Genomic DNA, 14,807 nt, shown 5'->3' with positions numbered 1-14,807 from the left:
AATATATCAAGGGTTTTAACAAAGTCCAGGAGGGAAACATTCTCCAAATGAAGAGAAGCAATAGGACACGAAGACATGCACTGAGACTGGAGGGGGGGAGGTTCAGGGGAAATTTGCGGAAAAATTATTTCACAGAAAGGGTAGTGGACAAGTGGAATAGCCTCCCATCAGAGGTGGTAGAGGCTAAGACAGTAGAGCAATTTAAACATGCATGGGATAGACATAAGGATATCCTTACAAAGAAATAAGGATCAAATAAGGTTAGAGATAAAAATAATATAAAAAAAAAAAAAGGGGCAGACTAGATGGGCCAAGTGGTTCTTATCTACTGACAAATTCTATGTTTCTATGTTTCTATGTTAAGGCATGTATCTCACTCAATAGTGAGTAGTTTCCAAGATAAGGATAATTTCTTTCCTTCTTCTGAAGATAGGTCTCTATTGGACAATCCTCCAAAGCAGTACCACCAAATGAAAAAAACATATAATGGTGCAAATAACGTCTTTTTTTAAAAACAACGATATCTTTAATAAATAGCACTCACATTTTGACAAACAAATACAGGCATATCTACCCAACATCTGGGTCCAGGAGTTAGAAATCAAGCAGCAGGTTATCCTCACAGATGGAAAAAACTTTTCCATCTGTGAGGATAACCTGCTGCTTAATTTCTAACTCCTGGACCCAGATGTTGGGTAGATATGCCTGTATTTGTTTGTCAAAATGTGAGTGCTATTTATTAAAGATATCGTTGTTTTTAAAAAAAGACGTTATTTGCACCATTATATGTTTTTTTCATTTGGTGGTACTGCTTTGGAGGATTGTCCAATAGAGACCTATCTTCAGAAGAAGGAAAGAAATTATCCTTATCTTTGAAACTACTCACTATTGAGTGAGATACATGCCTTCACTCATTTTCTGAAATGTAAGTGCAACTTTAAACCATCCCCATATCACTAAATCCTACAGGATTATACTATTATTGTCTTTTTCCTTTTTGGGTATATTCCGAACTGCCAAAGGGAGTCTATCTGGAAGGAGTAAAGTAATCAAGAACCTTGGGGACTGTCTGTTTTTCCCAAAGAGACATCTGAGGGAAGATTACATCCTCTTTGGTGGAATTGACTGACTTTCTTTTGTGTATATGTAACCTCACATAACGCCTATTGAAGTCTCTACATTGTTTTTTCCAAAAGAGACAATGTATAATTAAAATATATATACTTTCATTGTATCATAAATCTATTATCATATAATGCTGCAGCATAAAAATATTCAATCAATGTAAATCCTAATCAGATAAACAATCCATCAATCCATATATATATATTGTTCTCTAATTCATAATATATAAGGCGCCCATAACTTTATTGCGATTGACATAAACACTTATTTAAGCTAGTTTACCACTAAAATAACGACACACTATAATAACGACATGGACACGGTTAGCTGTAGTTAAAGGTCAGACGATATTTATTGATCACTGACCTGTTCTTTAAACTATAATTGTAATTGAATTGATTTTCTATTGGAGGACGGCAAAGGAAAAGTTGCTACCAGACACCAGCTCCAGTCATTTAGATTGAAACACAAAAACTGAGGAGGGGACTAAACCACAACACCGCCTACTCCCTGCATAACCCGCATTGTGCAGGACTCACCACTCTTATCTCTGGCAAACGTTCGGTTCCCGCAGGGGAACGTCTAAATGTACAACCGCAAGGTAAGGACACACCTGCCGTCCTTCTAAAGAGGGTGCCCCACAATGACCACTTATGCCCATCTGACCGCTGGTTGGTAGCGACTTCCCGCCAATCTGGCTGTCAAGAGCCCACCGAGAAAGACAAGACGCAGGAAAAAACATAGCAGGGCGGGCGGGAGGGCATTCCAAAATGGCAAGAGGAAGTCTGAGGCACATGACTGGGATTATATATAATCCTAAACCCACGCCTCTAAAACCTTGATGGACAGCCCAACAATCCTATAGAAAAAATTACCACGGAACCAAAAAACTACCTAGCAACTGCTTAGTCATAGACAACCAATCACAAAAAATTGGGCTCTTATATGGCCTCAGGCTTATGCAGCCTTCAGCTAATCTAATTGTATAACATATTGTATATAACATATATTGTACAAGTACTGTATGTTGTGGTTTACCTGGATTATATCTTGAGATTCTCTGAAGATCTTGCATTTCACCGTAAGCATGTGTGCGAAGTTGTAATGGCTGCAAGAATATCAAATGTACTGTTATTTTGGGAAGTGCTCATTTGATCAGGAGGAAATAACATTTATGGGCTATATTGTTTTTTTCAGATCTGGTGTAAGTTTGGACCAAGTGGAACTGTCTGCCATTGTAAATTGGCTTCTGCCTCTATCATCTGGGCAGAAAGCAATTCAGCACTTTCTGGGATTCTGCAATTTCTACAGACAGTTTATCATGAACTATTCAATGTTGGTGGCACCGATAACTGCACTTACATGGAAAGGTAAAAATACCAAGGATTGCCTCCTGAAGCTGAACAAGCATTCTTCTGCATGAAGCAATGTTTACCTTCAGTTCCCATTCTTAGTTATCCCAATTGGGATCAGTCTTTATTACTGGAGGTGGATGCATAGCCAATGCAAGGTCTCTCTGTACCCTAGGCAAAGCTTTAGCCTTGCATGCCCTAACCTGTAAATCCCACCACTACCACCTCTCAGAGGTGAAATGCAGGTGGCCACTAGGTGGGCTGAGGTGAATAGCATCATTATACATATACAGAGAAAAGGGACAATGCTCAAGAACTTTCAAAGTGAAAAAGTATATAATATGCCTTTGTTCACAATATACCTTTGCTTTCAAATCCATGAGTGACAGCAATCCCTTCTGCCTATGTATACACCTTAGATGGCATGTTAGGAATTGTTTAGGACTCTAAGGCCAATTTCACATTTTTGCAGAGTGCTGGGATGATTTGCATATGGGGTCTGGTGGGGAAATTTAATTTTATGTGTATACATATATATATATATATATATATATATATATACAAACATACTGTACATACTGTATATTGGTGTGCTCCTTTTTGTGTCCCATCCCCATCTGTAAGTTTATTACTGCCCCTCCTCCTCCATATATCCTGTATTGTGCCCCAGTGCCAGTGTTTTCCCTATTACACTGTTTACAAGTTCAAACCATTCATCAGGTAAGATCTGTACTGTCTGTAGTCCAGCAGAATCCCACATGGGTTACATTACCTAAAAGTTGTCTCCTTATTTTCCCTCATTATTGGCATGGTTCCTCTTACAGGTGAGAGCAGCCTTACAGCAACGCTGCTGAGTGCAGACATGTAGTCCGGTGCTGCTTTCTTCTGGAAAGCTGGGATGCAGGGCCAAGGAGAAGGTGCATCAGGGCTATGAGGAGCAGCCATGGGGGTGCCCCTCAGGATCCATAGTTACATACCCCTCCTATGTGCCTTCACGTGACTTGATGTTACTCACGTCGGCATGGAGGAAGCACTGAGACACTGTGTGGTACAACCTGATAGCAAAGGATGCACCTGATTAGACCTGCAGCAGCCGCCAGCACAGTGTAAAAGGAGGAGGCCGCATACAGAGACATCTTTCAGTAATTTGCTAGATGAATTCAATGGTGGCCTCCAGGGGCTGGTTCCCCTAGGCAGCCACCTAAAGCTGCCTAATGGTAGAGCCAGTACTGGGTGGATGCTTCTACACTTGGAGTTTGGGCATTGCTCTCCAGTATATACAACATCTTGTTTTACGAGAGCTTCCAGCCCTTTGGTCGATATCTCTTCCAGCCGTTCATGGTATGGGGAAATGCTTCTTTAATATTTGGAAGATGGTAAAGAGGACTCTAGCAAGGTCTCTTCTCACTACAAGTTTTTCACTGACAAGAAGAGAAGGAGAACTCTATTTCAACCTGCAGATAAGTTGTAGTTGTTAACTCATCATCTATGGTTGAAGGTTCTTACTTATTTTCCCTTTTGTCCATTGCTGTGGTGCACCGTGGTCTTACAATCAATTGCATCATTGACACACAAAAGACTTAGACTTACTGTAAGTTTGTGGAACTGTGTATGAGTAATAAACATGTCTTACAAGTCCTTACATTTGCAAGTGGTGGCCAAATACAGTAAGGGCTAAACACCCATTGCTAAACATTTCACACCACTATATGACATACACTACTTTAATTGAAAATCAATTTTGTCAGGTCTCACTTTCCGCGCATTCAAAAATTGAATAACAGTCCCCACTTCACATTGGGTAAGGACTTTGGGGGTAATTCCAAGTTGATCGCAGCAGCAATTTCTTTTAGCAGTTGGGCAAAACCATGTGCTCTGCAGGGGGGGCAGATATAACATGTGCAGAGAGAGTTAGATTTGGGTGGGTTATTTTGTTTCTGTGCAGGGTAAATACTGGCTGCTTTATTTTTACACTGCAATTTAGATTGCAGATTGAACTCACCACACCCAAATCTAACTCTCTCTGCACCTGTTATATCTGCCTCCCCTGCAGTGCATATGGTTTTGCCCAACTGCTAAAAAATGTCCTGCTGCGATCAACTTGGAATTACCCCCTTTGTTATGTATGGTTCCTTTTAACAATGCACAACATCGTATAAAGACAGGATGTGATTCCACACCAGTCAGTAAGTCATTTTAAGTATCAAAGAAACCAAAACATTACAATTTGCAGGATATTATCCTCTGTGTTGTCATTTTGGTGGTGCACCCAAGAGTCAGAGATTATACATGTACATGGAAAAAGAAGAAAGTAGACTCTTGTGTGGGTGCACACTTCCTAAAGAAATTCAGTTATATATGTAAAATCCTAAAACATAGCTTTTGACCCAATTTGGGTAGAAATAATTGTAATTTCTTGTTGCTATCTGTACATCCTTCACATACGATACCATTGAGTATAACAGCCCTTTAATCGAATAGAGCTGTTCCATTGTATATTTTTTTATGTTTATTGAAACACAAACTTCTTTTTAATACTTATTAAAAGCTATGTTTTAGGATTTGACATATGTAACTGAATTTCTTCAGGAAGAGTGCACCCACACAAGAGTCAACTTTTGTCTTTTTCCATGTACAATGCAGAACATCACCAACAGCAACCATAACAGTAAATCACTCACATTGCTACTTAGAAAACAGGTTCAGGTTCCCGTAATGGGAATGTGCAAATAAATTAGTATTTTGTAATAATTGGCCTGTTAGCACAGTGTTGATTTTTGGCAAACTTATGAAATTCACTACAGAGAAACATAGCTAAAGGACATATTGTGAGTTATGGTTTCCTTTTGATGGTAGGAAAATCAATTACATACCTAGCAATGGAAAAGCATTTGTTCACTTCTAAGCCTTTCCCACACAGAGCAATAGAATGCTAATGACACTCTGGAGAGGTTGTTTATAGTTCGTTAGAATGTACGTGTTTATCTCTGAAGATTTCCTTTGACCAGGAACCCCAGTTAAACAAGGCCTATTGACTGGGTCCACATGTTGATTACTTAGAACTGTGAAGCAGGAAACTGAACACCGCAGAAATATGCAGGATTAAACAAACCACCATCTATCAAAATTGTATTCAGAATGGTCGCTGAGGTGTTATTTCTCATAAGTAGAGTTCAAAGCTTCACCATATGGTGTCAGGGTTTGATGTTAAATTTTTCTCTCCATGATAGCTGGGACCTTGCAAAATCATATAGAAATATGTGAAAACTATACGCTGATTAGGTGCAATTTGTAAATTTCTTGGATGTACTATATGGTTCCAAAGGATAGATCTAACCTCCAACACATCAAAAAAGCAAATTTATACTAATATTGTAGCTTAAATAACAGAGATTATTTGTGAGCAAACCATCACACTGGTAAATATATGACAATTATCTTTATTTTGCATAAAGTTCTTTAGGCAGTTCTGGGGTGGTCCCAGATTTAATTACCTGATCATCAAGACATCAGAGACTTAGTTTTAACATCATACATGTAAATTTATAGAATTTGTAGGCAGATAAGAACCACTTGATCTGTCCAGTCTGTCCCTGTTTTAACCGTATTGTAACCTCAAATGCTATTTGATCCTTATTTCTTTTATGCTTCAAAAATGGTCTTATCAGCATGCATGTTATTGGAGAGTCGCTGGCATGTCAATAAAAGCCACTGCTTACACAGACACTTGACTGCTCACAAAGGAGACCATAGGCAGTTGGAGCAATGGCTCGGGACTGGTGCAGGTTTTGGTGGTGGAACATATGGTGGCATATGAGGATACCACTTGGACATTCACAAGGGAAGGAATTTGTAATAGCATTTGCAAAAAGTCACAGGTGTATTTATCCCAATTGATGCAATAGAAGCAACTGTCAACATATCACACTTTAAAATACAACTGAACATCAAAGAATCATCAATAATTTTCCCATAAGTAGTATTAAAACCCCATATTTACTAAGTGATATATTTAAAACCTGCCACAAATCCATGGAAAAATAGATTGTTGTGATAGATGAGATCAGCTGATATTTGAGCTATGTGGAAATCCAAGGAGAGTAATCACTATACACTTACAGTAATTAGGGCAATCGCTGTGTATTAAATAAGAAAACAGATACTGTAACAGTGATTATTCTCTTTGGAGTAAATATTATTTTATTAATATATTAGTGCAGAATTTTTTATTTTTTTATTTATTAGAAGAGTAATATTATGTACTAATTTTTTATAATGTGGCAGTTTTAAATTATTGTTAATGAATTTTTAAAAATGTTTATATGCTCTAGGAAACATTTATTATTTTAGGATGCTATAATAATATATACAATAGCCCCAAAAAAATTAGCATTGACATTTTAATATAATTAATAATATTTTTTTTTATTCTAAACTTACGTTTTTAGGTATAATATATAAATATATTAATATATAACTATTTTCTCAATAAGATAATTATTAATAATGTTATCTGCCTTTATAAAACATAATGATTGCCTTTATTATAAGTGTTTTGTGCTTACTCTCTTTCTGTTCTCTAGGTACAATAAATATAAGGACATTTTTATTAGTTTTAAAACATTACAAGTAAATTATTAGTTTACAGTATTATAAATGAAATAGTAAATTTTAACACATCAGTACTAAAATATTGAGTTTTTCAAGAGTTATGTGTCATAGACTTGGGTACTTGGGGGCTCACTTATCATACAGCGCCTATTCAGTGTGATCTGGGTGGGATTTTACCACCCAAGGTTGCATTGCAATATGCGATCAGATCTAGCTGATATAACAATCAGCACCCGCAGGGACAAGGGCTCCAAAAGGAGCCTGTCCCTGTGAAGTTCTGTGATGGCTGCTGGGGGGTGCTGTGCATGTGTGTCAGCTAAGACTGCACTGCACAGCGGGCACTTCCGGGGAGGGTTCTGGGTAAACCCTTTGCCAACTACTAATGCAGTAAGTAGCCCATAGCTAATCTTTAGATGACGGTAGCTGCGGATGTCAATATCAGAAATTCTTTGTATTCCAGATATTGGTAAATCGGGTAGCATCGCATCCCCTTAGAATCCTATGGAGGATGCAACTGCCAGTGGGTGTGGAGGGATCACAGCAGATACAGATGGAGCCTCCCTCATCATTGCTGTTTCTCTGCCTAAGTGGAGGATTAGTCACAACTAAGCGATAGCTCAGGTTGTTAAGTTGTTGCAAGGAAAGGCGCATTGAGGCATGACTACATACACAGCATGCAATATACATCGTCACCACTGGGTGGCTAATGCTCCACTAATCCAGTACTGTAGAGCAAATAGTGGATGATTGATCTACAAGCTCTAGCAAATGGTCAATGATGACTGTAATGTTACTGTATACTGTACAAACAGAAAAATGGTCAGATGGAGGAGGTCAATTTAAAAAAAGAAACCAATAAATCAATCAATAAAATTAGTGTATACAGAATGAAGCGAATGTGTTAAAGCAATGGACCATTTACATTAGGGTTATGTGAGCATCCAAATCCCATAGACTAATCAATAAATAAAAAATAGTTTATACAGACACAAACAAACGTGTTAGAGCAATGGTCCATTGAAGTTAGGCATACAGTACTGTATGTGAGCATCCAAGTCCTATAGCCAATACAGCAAATCCCATGGGAAGTGATCACTGCTTACATTTACACATGAGCTTGTGTCTCTATCACCAGGTGTTGTGGCCAAGCTGTGAAGTGTCCCAGACCCCATGTTCAGAGTCCTGGGTTCGATTCTTTAAGTGCAAATGCCTTTTTTATTTCTTCTTGACAATTTATTAATTTTTTAAATAACATTCATATATTTAAGAACCTTACATTCAATAGAATTATGCACACTGGAAAAGAGTATTTGAGTACTAAGTAGCACAAACAGCTTGTTACTTGTTACTCTGTTCTAAAGGCTATAGAGGCAAATTTTATCTTTATAAGTGTAATAGGTAGAGATAAAAGCTTCTCTCTAAGTTCCTGGATGCCAAAACACTGTGCTTAGCGTCTCTGTACAGTATTTTCTATTTCAGTACTAAGTAGCATGAACAGCTTGTAACGTACTCTGCTCTAAAGGCTACAGTGGCAAGTGTTATCTTTATAAGTATATTGGGAAGTGATAAAAGCTCCTCCATAAGTTCCTGGATGCCAAAACACCATGCTTAGCATCTCTGTATAGTATTTTCTCTCTAGCCAGAATCCCCGCACCCCGTGCAAGCTGGTCGGAGAATTGGAGGGGACCCAACACATGGTTGTTTGCCAATTCCCTTTGCTATGTTAATAGCTGGTCTGCCCTGAAAGCCAAGATTCTCCTCTTCCATATGGTTCCAGTCTCGAGTCCCTGGGACACCCAGAACCAGAGATATTGGGGTGCAAAGTGGACCCATTTTCCTGTAAACTATAATGGGCCCATTAATTCAGACCCACCATGGGTTCTGACGCTTGCTGTTAGGCTTGTTGGGGTCAAATAAACTTGGGGTAGTATCCTCTGGTAGTCATCTCCTCTTCCATACCAACCCATATCTGAGCCGATTGGACCCCCAGAACAGGAGATATTAAGCTTTAAGCCCATTTTAATTTATTTTAATAGCTCACATAAACCTAACGTCAATGGACCATTGCTTTAACATGTTCATTTGTGTCTATATACACTTTTTTATTTATTATGTTTGTCTACGGGACCTCATTGCCGCAGTGTATTTTAAAAAGCATAATGATACGCGCTTACAGTGTTGCCCATACAGTGTACAGTAAAGTAGTTCTTGCACTATAGTGTACTGTATTTCAATGGAGACCATACGCATGAGCAATGGTGATTTTAAAAAGCAACATCTGGTGGATAATCACAGGTATTACACTCATTGGTAACGCCAAATGCCATGATAATCTCCGTGAGCCTCCCTATGACTAGGCACACTGCCTTGTGCCCAGGCACGCTGCAACTCTGTGATCAGGACTAAAACCATAGACAGCATAGATGAGCGAGGGTCCATCTGTATAGGGTATACCTGCTGTGGTCTGACCTTTATACATTCAGGTGTTACCTAATATTTGCGGCTAGCCCCCGATTGCCCCCTTGATGAAATAAGTCTCAGATCAAACCACTGATAAGACATAACTAAATGTGGATCTTGTTATACAACAGAGAAGTCTGCAAGTCTCTTTGGGAATAAACAGCTACATGAGAGGTCTCTACAGTAAACAGAGAGGTTTAATTAGATTACTGCAAAATAGACTGAAATAATTGCAATGATGATGCACAGTGTGTAATGCAATATAATGAAATACAGTAGTTACACTAGATCAGAGAGCATATTCACATTGATAATTTGTGTCAGTTACTGTCTTCAATAAGTGGACAATGAAATTAAAGACCGCAAGATAGATGTATCAATACTAAATATGCATTTTTTTATTTAACAATCCAGATTACAGTAATTCCACAAGGACATCTCTGTTACTCTAATTTGTTCATGTCTTCTGTTTAAACACAGTTTAATACTAATGAGCAAATAAATTCATCTCCTTGTTATAAATCTGTTTTTAATAGATCAGTTATTCATTTTACAGGTTTTTTTGCAAGTTACTCTTCACTTAATAAATTGTAATACATATAACCTTATGGGTGGTATGTATTAAGCATTGCTTGTACATCTCCCCACTTAACGCATTTATATTAATCGCATATGTACTTATATATATGATTAGCGTCACAAAGGACAGCTCTCCCGATATAAAGTACAAGAAACTCCTTCGGGACCTCTAAATTGCGCAAAGATCACAAGGCAGCCTACTAGGTACTCACAATCCCCAAGGTACCCCTCCAAAGTACCTAAAGTCTAATAGAAAATTAATCGGATAGTGGAGAAAGTATTCCCTCAGGTGCTCATCACAATAACAAATAAAAATTTTAAAAGGAGTAATACATTCCTTATTTTGTAGAGGAAATCCAGAACACAATTGAAATCCGTCTTCACTTATCAATATCTCACGAATACAGGAGAATATGTAAAAAAGAAATCATAAGATGTGTAGTACAATCACAATTTTATGATAAAAACTGACACACATTAAACATAGACACGATCCACAATAAAAGCTCTCCAAAGATTCTGCTGAAAATAGAAAGCCAGAATAATTACCAGCAGATAATGAGAACTGATTTTTGTCAGCTCTCCAAAAAGCAGTTTGTAATACAGTCACCAAGCGTCTCTCCGGAAAAGGCCACTGGAACAGGTGTTTGGCAATCAATTCAGCTTTCCAGATCTTTTGGCATCAGCAGCTTTGGAGTCCAGTCTGTCCCTTAAATACCGATGCGTTTCTACCCGCGATGCTGCGGGTCTTTCTCAAGGTGAAGTAAGGGACAGTGTTCTAATCCATTTATTTATTCAAATGTCCACCAATAGGAATCCTGATCCTCTATTACAATCAGCTGTTGTTTCACAGATCTAGTTACCATGGAGATGCAATCCTCCAATCTCGGGCTCTGATTTCCGACACATCACTTCCGGGGGGCGCGGTTTCCCCATAGGTTCCCAGCCATTATAGCTAACCAATTCTTAACATCCTCTAACCTCAGCACATCACTTCCAAGAATGTGGACTGGGCTCCAACAGGGCTTTAAATAGCCCATTCCTGTATAAACTTATGTATTCAAACATGTATCAGTGGTAGCGGAGACCTCCGCCAAGCACTCGCGTCAGGCAGCGGGACATCCGTTAACCATTTGGGCGAGAAAGATGTCCGGGGAGGCTTCCGCCAACCACTCGACATCCACTTTGACAACCACTTGCATCATATCCTGTGATGCGGGCTCTATCCCGACCCCGTCACTTCCGGTAATACGGACTCTTTAAACAGCCAGTTTACTACATATATTAACACTATTAAATTGGGACATTGCGGCGATGGGAACTTCCGCCAACCCTTCAATCCCTATTTTGCCATCCAAAAGACCCGGAGGTGGTGACCGGTCTCATTGATATGATTGCATCTCCACGGCAAATAAAAAGTCCAACCTTCAGAAGGATTCAAACCTAAAAATAAACATAATTTAATTAAAGAACTTAAAAAAAGGTATGACAAAAACATATATAAATACATAAAATTTATAAAAAACCATTTGAATTCAAAATCATTATTTAACCCAAACGGGTGCAGTGTATTGAATTCATTTCACTTTTTGCCAACATTGTCATGGTATCCTTTTGTCTATTTGTGGGTTTAATTAATTTAAATCCAGCAAATCTAACTATTTCTTTTACAGAGCTGTTATGGTGAATCTTGAAATGATTAGATAGCGCACGGGTAATTATACCTTTTTTAATATTCCTGCAGTGTTCACTTATGCGTATTTTTAATGATCTTGTAGTGCATCCAATATAAAATAAGTGGCATGAACACTCTATAAAATATACAATGTTCTTGACATTGCAGGTAATAAAATCCTGTATCTTGGCTGTCTTTCCATTAATGCATACTACATCCAGTTTTTTTGTCCCATCACTTTTTATTTCCTTACACCCAATACAATCTCCACAGCGATGGAAACCCTTCGTTAAAACTCTACCCTCTCTCCTTCTTGGGGGGAGATAACTCCTTACTAATGAATTTTTCAAGTTGGGCGCCCTTCTATATATAAAAACTGGTTGATCTGGGATTACTTTTCCAACAACTGGATCTCTTTTAAGGATATCCCAATTCTTTCTAAAAGATCTTTCAAGAGTTCTATGTTGTGCATTAAAACTTGTAATAAAGGCCCAATCAAAATGTTTTCTTTTCCTGTTATTTTTGGGTTGTTCCCACGGCTTATCACATAACAAATATTTCCTGTCTATCAGACCCACTTCCTGTATAGCTTTATCTATCTTTTCGCTGTTGTAACCACTTTTTTTCAACTCTATCCTTCAATTGGTCCACCTGCTGTTTTAAAACCTCATTACTAGTACAATTTCTTTTAAACCTTTTCAATTGCCCTTGTGGAATCAAATCTAACCAGCTGTGATGGTGACAACTGGTAATATTAATAAAAGCCTGCGAATCAGTTTTTTTAATAAAGGTCTTGGTACAGAATTTACCCTCTTCCTGAGAGAGAGTGATATCTAGGAAGTCCACTTGTCGTGTGTCTATATTAAAAGTAAGTTGAATATTAAGATCGTTATTATTTAGATAAGCACAAAACAATCGAGTGCTTCCCTACTTCCTCTCCATATAAATAAAATATCATCAATGTACCTTTTCCAGGACACCAGGTCCACTCCAAATGGGTTGTTGTTCCAAATATGATCTATTACCCATTACCCCATAAAAATGTTGGCATAACTTGGAGCGAACCTGGTGCCCATGGCTGTACCAACCTTCTGAATAAAAAAATCCCTTTCTACCGTAAAATAATTATTATTTAAGATAAAATGGATCCCTTCGAAAATGAAATTTTGCATCTCACCCTCTAAAGTGCTGTTATAAAGTGCGGAAGTGACAGCTCTAATACCAGCCTCATGTTCATTAATCGAATAAAGTGACTTTAAGTCTGCTGTGACCATAATTATATTTTCTTCCCATGGGACCATGGATATTGAATTTAAAAGGTCTTTTGTGTCTTTAAGATGGGAAACGTTTTTCAAAACTAGAGGAGGTAAGAAATAGTCGATATACTCCAACAAATTGGCGGTCACAGAGTCTATCCCTGAGACTATGGGTCTTCCTGGAGGATGAGTGGGATGTTTATGTACTTTAGGCAATATATACAGAGTGGGGACAACTGGTTTCTCATTTATAAGGAATTTTACCTCTTTCCTCTAGTACCCCTGAATTACTATATTTCTCAATGAGTTCCGAGAAACTGGTTTTAATCTTTTCGGTTGGGTCCGACCTCAATTTCTGATAAGTTTGTCGGTCCTCCAAATGATTTTCAACCTCCCTTGTGTACCACTATGTGTCCATTACCACTATACCTCCCCCTTTATCTGCTGATTTGATAACAAGTTCCTTATTTGACTGTAAATCTTTCAAAGCTGCCCTTTCCTTTCCTGTTAAATTATATTTAATCCCTGTTGGTCTGATTTCTCTAAAATCTTCCTGTACTAACTGGCAAAAGGTTTCAATAAAATTACCTTTAACATGTGCCGGATAAAAAACAGACTTGGGTTTAAAAGGTGTTTGTTCTGCTAATTCCATATTCCCTATTTCTTCCACTGTCTCCTTTGTTAGGAAGAATTTTTTGATAAATGGATATCTACAAAAGTCTGGAATTTATTTATAGGAACAGCTGGGGCGTATTTAAGGCCTTTTTCTAAAACCTTAGTTTCAAATTCAGTAAAACTCCCTTTTTGCTGCTAACTTCTATATCATTCCCAGTTCCGGAATTCACCGGTGACTGGGTATTACACCCCTGTGGGTGAATGTGAATTTTTTGGGGATTTAATTTAGATTTTTTACTTCTTTTCTGTTTTTAAGAGCCCTTCCTTCTTTTTTGTTGTTAATACGTCCCCTTTTGCCTCTATGTGTCTTTTTACCTAATTCCAGTTCCGTATTAATTTCCCCCTCTCTAAAAAATGTGCTCCATACTTATTATCCTCTAACACCCCATACCGATTTCTCACGGGTATTGGTGTTTGCAACGGAGACTTCATTCTGAAGTTCCTTCTATAATCTCCAACTCTCATATTTGCATTAAAAGGGGATCATTCCTGTATCTCCTCTCTCTAAACCTCTGAGGTTCATAAAATTTGTCTCTAAATCTATCTCTTGAATATTGGCGTATTTCCCTATTCCTGTTATTTGGTCTTCTAGGGGACAGAACCCTTCTAAATCTGATGGGAGTTCTTTCAGTTTTAGGATTAGTTCTATGATTGATATGTTTAGAATGTCTGTCCTGATCCTCTCTAGAGTAGGAAACACTCCTATCCCTAATGACAACATCAGTCTCCTCTTCTATTTGGTTATTAGATTCTTTTTTATCTCTAATTAATTTTCTTATCTTACGATCTATCAGGGCTTTCTCATTCTTTTTTATATTTAATTCGATCCTTTCTTCGAAGCGCTTATAGTCGGGAAAATCTGCAAACCGACCAATTAGATCTCTATACCGCTTAATTTCCTCATCAAGTTGGGACAACTCTCTTTTTCGTTCACTGATTATGAGATTAATCAATGAAAAAGAACATTCCGTTATGATTCTGTCCCATTCATCCTTGAATGTATCAGACAATGTTTCAAAAGAGGCCTTTTTATTAATTCTTAGCCCTCTAGGTATGATTTCGTGGGAGACATAT

Source organism: Pseudophryne corroboree, chromosome 6, assembly GCF_028390025.1.
Source record: "Pseudophryne corroboree isolate aPseCor3 chromosome 6, aPseCor3.hap2, whole genome shotgun sequence".
Lineage (NCBI taxonomy): Eukaryota > Metazoa > Chordata > Amphibia > Anura > Myobatrachidae > Pseudophryne > Pseudophryne corroboree.
The sequence above is the reverse complement of the archived record's forward strand: the minus strand, read 5'-3'. Positions refer to the sequence as shown.